The sequence below is a fragment of the Phalangium opilio genome, unplaced genomic scaffold, assembly GCF_054372755.1.
Source record: "Phalangium opilio isolate 3A_F unplaced genomic scaffold, DU_Popi_V2 ptg000063l_1, whole genome shotgun sequence".
NCBI classification, from domain to species: Eukaryota; Metazoa; Arthropoda; class Arachnida; order Opiliones; family Phalangiidae; genus Phalangium; species Phalangium opilio.
In genome coordinates, this window is record NW_028324180.1 from 6,470,685 (window position 1) to 6,478,215 (window position 7,531).

Here is a 7,531-nt window from a genome sequence, read left to right on the forward strand (position 1 = left end):
CCCACAAGTACCAATAAGCACCCACAAGCACCCACAAGTACCTACAAGCACCCACAAGTACCTACATGCACCCACAAGTACCTACAAGCACCCACAAGTACCTACATGCACCCACAAGTACCTACATGCACCCACAAGTACCTACAAGCACCCACTAGTACCTACAAGCACCCACTAGTACCTACAAGCACCTACAAGCACCCACAAGTACCTACTAGCACCCACAAGTACCTACTAGCACCCACAAGTACCTACAAGCACCCACAAGTACCTACAAGCACCCACAAGTACCTACAAGCACCCACAAGTACCTACAAGCACCCACAAGTACCTACAAGCACCCACAAGTACCTACAAGCACCCACAAGTACCTACAAGCACCCACAAGTACCTACAAGCACCCACAAGTACCTACAAGCACCCTCAAGTACCTACAAGCACCCACAAGTACCTACAAGCACCCACAAGTACCTACAAGCACCCACAAGTACCTACAAGCACCCACAAGTACCTACAAGCACCCACAAGTACCTACAAGCACCCACAAGTACCTACAAGCACCCACAAGTACCTACAAGCACCCACAAGTACCTACAAGCACCCACAAGTACCCACAAGCACCCACAAGTTCCTTCAAGCATCCACAAGTACCCACAAGCACCCACAAGTTCCTTCAAGCACCCACAAGTACCTACAAGCACCCACAAGCACCCTTAAGTACCTACAAGCACCCACAAGTACCCACAAGCACCCACAAGTGCCCACAAGCACCCACAAGTACCAATAAGCACCCACAAGCACCCACAAGTACCTACAAGCACCCACAAGTACCTACATGCACCCACAAGTACCTACAAGCACCCACAAGTACCTACAAGCACCCACAAGTACCTACATGCACCCACAAGTACCTACAAGCACCCACTAGTACCTACAAGCACCCACTAGTACCTACAAGCACCCACTAGTACCCACAAGCACCTACTAGCACCCACAAGTACCTACAAGCACCCACAAGTACCTACAAGCACCCACAAGTACCTACAAGCACCCACAAGTACCTACAAGCACCCACAAGTACCTACAAGCACCCACAAGTACCTACAAGCACCCACAAGTACCTACAAGCACCCACAAGTACCTACAAGCACCCACAAGTACCTACAAGCACCCACAAGTACCTACAAGCACCCACAAGTACCTACAAGCACTCACAAGTACCTACAAGCACCCACAAGTACCTACAAGCACCCACAAGTACCTACAAGCACCCACAAGTACCTACAACACCCACAAGTACCTACAAGCACCCACAAGTACCTACAAGCACCCACAAGTACCTACAAGCACCCACAAGTACCTACAAGCACCCACAAGTACCTACAAGCACCCACAAGCACCCTTAAGTACCTACAAGCACCCACAAGTACCCCCAAGCACCCACAAGTGCCCACAAGCACCCACAAGTGCCCACAAGTACCAATAAGCACCCACAAGCACCCACAAGTACCTACAAGCACCCACAAGTACCTACATGCACCCACAAGTACCTACAAGCACCCACAAGTACCTACATGCACCCACAAGTACCTACAAGCACCCACAAGTACCCACAAGTACCTACAAGCACCCACAAGTACCTACATGCACCCACAAGTACCTACAAGCACCCACAAGTACCTACAAGCACCCACAAGTACTTCAAGCACCCACAAGTACCTACAAGCACCCACAAGTACCTACATGCACCCACAAGTACCTACAAGCACCCACTAGTACCTACAAGCACCCACTAGTACCTACAAGCACCCACAAGTACCTACAAGCACCTACAATCACCCACAAGTACCTACAAGCACCCACAAGTACCTACAAGCACCCACAAGTACCTACAAGCACCCACAAGTACCTACAAGCACCCACAAGTACCTACAAGCACCCACAAGTACCTACAAGCACCTACAATCACCCACAAGTACCTACAAGCACCCACAAGTACCTACAAGCACCCACAAGTACCTACAAGCACCCACAAGTACCTACATGCACCCACAAGTACCTACAAGCACCCACTAGTACCTACAAGCACCCACTAGTACCTACAAGCACCCACAAGTACCTACAAGCACCTACAATCACCCACAAGTACCTACAAGCACCCACAAGTACTTCAAGCACCCACAAGTACCTACAAGCACCCACAAGTACCTACATGCACCCACAAGTACCTACAAGCACCCACTAGTACCTACAAGCACCCACTAGTACCTACAAGCACCCACAAGTACCTACAAGCACCTACAATCACCCACAAGTACCTACAAGCACCCACAAGTACCTACAAGCACCCACAAGTACCTACAAGCACCCACAAGTACCTACAAGCACCCACAAGTACCTACAAGCACCCACAAGTACCTACAAGCACCCACAAGTACCTACAAGCACCCACAAGTACCTACAAGCACCCACAAGTACCTACAAGCACCCACAAGTACCTACAAGCACCCACAAGTACCTACAAGCACCCACAAGTACCTACAAGCACCCACAAGTACCTACAAGCACCCACAAGTACCTACAACACCCACAAGTACCTACAAGCACCCACAAGTACCTACAAGCACCCACAAGTACCTACAAGCACCCACAAGTACCTACAAGCACCCACAAGTACCTACAAGCACCCACAAGCACCCTTAAGTACCTACAAGCACCCACAAGTACCCCCAAGCACCCACAAGTGCCCACAAGCACCCACAAGTGCCCACAAGTACCAATAAGCACCCACAAGCACCCACAAGTACCTACAAGCACCCACAAGTACCTACATGCACCCACAAGTACCTACAAGCACCCACAAGTACCTACATGCACCCACAGGTACCTACAAGCACCCACAAGTACCCACAAGTACCTACAAGCACCCACAAGTACCTACATGCACCCACAAGTACCTACAAGCACCCACAAGTACCTACAAGCACCCACAAGTACTTCAAGCACCCACAAGTACCTACAAGCACCCACAAGTACCTACATGCACCCACAAGTACCTACAAGCACCCACTAGTACCTACAAGCACCCACTAGTACCTACAAGCACCCACAAGTACCTACAAGCACCTACAATCACCCACAAGTACCTACAAGCACCCACAAGTACCTACAAGCACCCACAAGTACCTACAAGCACCCACAAGTACCTACAAGCACCCACAAGTACCTACAAGCACCCACAAGTACCTACAAGCACCCACAAGTACCTACAAGCACCCACAAGTACCCACAAGCACCCACAAGTTCCTTCAAGCATCCACAAGTACCCACAAGCACCCACAAGTTCCTTCAAGCACCCACAAGTACCTACAAGCACCCACAAGCACCCTTAAGTACCTACAAGCACCCACAAGTACCCACAAGCACCCACAAGTGCCCACAAGCACCCACAAGTACCAATAAGCACCCACAAGCACCCACAAGTACCTACAAGCACCCACAAGTACCTACATGCACCCACAAGTACCTACAAGCACCCACAAGTACCTACAAGCACCCACAAGTACCTACATGCACCCACAAGTACCTACAAGCACCCACTAGTACCTACAAGCACCCACTAGTACCTACAAGCACCCACTAGTACCCACAAGCACCTACTAGCACCCACAAGTACCTACAAGCACCCACAAGTACCTACAAGCACCCACAAGTACCTACAAGCACCCACAAGTACCTACAAGCACCCACAAGTACCTACAAGCACCCACAAGTACCTACAAGCACCCACAAGTACCTACATGCACCCACAAGTACCTACAAGCACCCACAAGTACCCACAAGTACCTACAAGCACCTACAAGCACCCACTAGTACCTACAAGCACCCACTAGTACCTACAAGCACCCACTAGTACCCACAAGCACCTACTAGCACCCACAAGTACCCACAAGCACCCACAAGTGCCCACAAGTACCAATAAGCACCCACAAGCACCCACAAGTACCTACAAGCACCCACAAGTACCTACATGCACCCACAAGTACCTACAAGCACCCACAAGTACCTACATGCACCCACAAGTACCTACAAGCACCCACAAGTACCCACAAGTACCTACAAGCACCCACAAGTACCTACATGCACCCACAAGTACCTACAAGCACCCACAAGTACCTACAAGCACCCACAAGTACTTCAAGCACCCACAAGTACCTACAAGCACCCACAAGTACCTACATGCACCCACAAGTACCTACAAGCACCCACTAGTACCTACAAGCACCCACTAGTACCTACAAGCACCCACAAGTACCTACAAGCACCTACAATCACCCACAAGTACCTACAAGCACCCACAAGTACCTACAAGCACCCACAAGTACCTACAAGCACCCACAAGTACCTACAAGCACCCACAAGTACCTACAAGCACCTACAATCACCCACAAGTACCTACAAGCACCCACAAGTACCTACAAGCACCCACAAGTACCTACAAGCACCCACAAGTACCTACATGCACCCACAAGTACCTACAAGCACCCACTAGTACCTACAAGCACCCACTAGTACCTACAAGCACCCACAAGTACCTACAAGCACCTACAATCACCCACAAGTACCTACAAGCACCCACAAGTACTTCAAGCACCCACAAGTACCTACAAGCACCCACAAGTACCTACATGCACCCACAAGTACCTACAAGCACCCACTAGTACCTACAAGCACCCACTAGTACCTACAAGCACCCACAAGTACCTACAAGCACCTACAATCACCCACAAGTACCTACAAGCACCCACAAGTACCTACAAGCACCCACAAGTACCTACAAGCACCCACAAGTACCTACAAGCACCCACAAGTACCTACAAGCACCCACAAGTACCTACAAGCACCCACAAGTACCTACAAGCACCCACAAGTACCTACAAGCACCCACAAGTACCTACAAGCACCCACAAGTACCTACAAGCACCCACAAGTACCTACAAGCACCCACAAGTACCTACAAGCACCCACAAGTACCTACAAGCACCCACAAGTACCTACAACACCCACAAGTACCTACAAGCACCCACAAGTACCTACAAGCACCCACAAGTACCTACAAGCACCCACAAGTACCTACAAGCACCCACAAGCACCCTTAAGTACCTACAAGCACCCACAAGTACCCCCAAGCACCCACAAGTGCCCACAAGCACCCACAAGTGCCCACAAGTACCAATAAGCACCCACAAGCACCCACAAGTACCTACAAGCACCCACAAGTACCTACATGCACCCACAAGTACCTACAAGCACCCACAAGTACCTACATGCACCCACAAGTACCTACAAGCACCCACAAGTACCCACAAGTACCTACAAGCACCCACAAGTACCTACATGCACCCACAAGTACCTACAAGCACCCACAAGTACCTACAAGCACCCACAAGTACTTCAAGCACCCACAAGTACCTACAAGCACCCACAAGTACCTACATGCACCCACAAGTACCTACAAGCACCCACTAGTACCTACAAGCACCCACTAGTACCTACAAGCACCCACAAGTACCTACAAGCACCTACAATCACCCACAAGTACCTACAAGCACCCACAAGTACCTACAAGCACCCACAAGTACCTACAAGCACCCACAAGTACCTACAAGCACCCACAAGTACCTACAAGCACCCACAAGTACCTACAAGCACCCACAAGTACCTACAAGCACCCACAAGTACCTACAAGCACCCACAAGTACCCACAAGCACCCACAAGTTCCTTCAAGCATCCACAAGTACCCACAAGCACCCACAAGTTCCTTCAAGCACCCACAAGTACCTACAAGCACCCACAAGCACCCTTAAGTACCTACAAGCACCCACAAGTACCCACAAGCACCCACAAGTGCCCACAAGCACCCACAAGTACCAATAAGCACCCACAAGCACCCACAAGTACCTACAAGCACCCACAAGTACCTACATGCACCCACAAGTACCTACAAGCACCCACAAGTACCTACAAGCACCCACAAGTACCTACATGCACCCACAAGTACCTACAAGCACCCACTAGTACCTACAAGCACCCACTAGTACCTACAAGCACCCACTAGTACCCACAAGCACCTACTAGCACCCACAAGTACCTACAAGCACCCACAAGTACCTACAAGCACCCACAAGTACCTACAAGCACCCACAAGTACCTACAAGCACCCACAAGTACCTACAAGCACCCACAAGTACCTACAAGCACCCACAAGTACCTACAAGCACCCACAAGTACCTACAAGCACCCACAAGTACCTACAAGCACCCACAAGTACCTACAAGCACCCACAAGTACCTACAAGCACTCACAAGTACCTACAAGCACCCACAAGTACCTACAAGCACCCACAAGTACCTACAAGCACCCACAAGTACCTACAACACCCACAAGTACCTACAAGCACCCACAAGCACCCACAAGTACCTACAAGCACCCACAAGTACCTACAAGCACCCACAAGTACCTACAAGCACCCACAAGCACCCTTAAGTACCTACAAGCACCCACAAGTACCCCCAAGCACCCACAAGTGCCCACAAGCACCCACAAGTGCCCACAAGTACCAATAAGCACCCACAAGCACCCACAAGTACCTACAAGCACCCACAAGTACCTACATGCACCCACAAGTACCTACAAGCACCCACAAGTACCTACATGCACCCACAAGTACCTACAAGCACCCACAAGTACCCACAAGTACCTACAAGCACCCACAAGTACCTACATGCACCCACAAGTACCTACAAGCACCCACAAGTACCTACAAGCACCCACAAGTACTTCAAGCACCCACAAGTACCTACAAGCACCCACAAGTACCTACATGCACCCACAAGTACCTACAAGCACCCACTAGTACCTACAAGCACCCACAAGTACCTACAAGCACCTACAATCACCCACAAGTACCTACAAGCACCCACAAGTACCTACAAGCACCCACAAGTACCTACAAGCACCCACAAGTACCTACAAGCACCCACAAGTACCTACAAGCACCCACAAGTACCTACAAGCACCCACAAGTACCTACAAGCACCCACAAGTACCTACAAGCACCCACAAGTACCTACAAGCACCCACAAGTACCTACAAGCACCCACAAGTACCCACAAGCACCCACAAGTTCCTTCAAGCATCCACAAGTACCCACAAGCACCCACAAGTTCCTTCAAGCACCCACAAGTACCTACAAGCACCCACAAGCACCCTTAAGTACCTACAAGCACCCACAAGTACCTACAAGCACCCACAAGTACCCACAAGCACCCACAAGTTCCTTCAAGCACCCACAAGTACCCACAAGCACCCACAAGTTCCTTCAAGCACCCACAAGTACCTACAAGCACCCACAAGTACCCACAAGCACCCACAAGTGCCCACAAGCACCCACAAGTACCAATAAGCACCCACAAGCACCCACAAGTACCTACAAGCACCCACAAGTACCTACATGCACCCACAAGTACC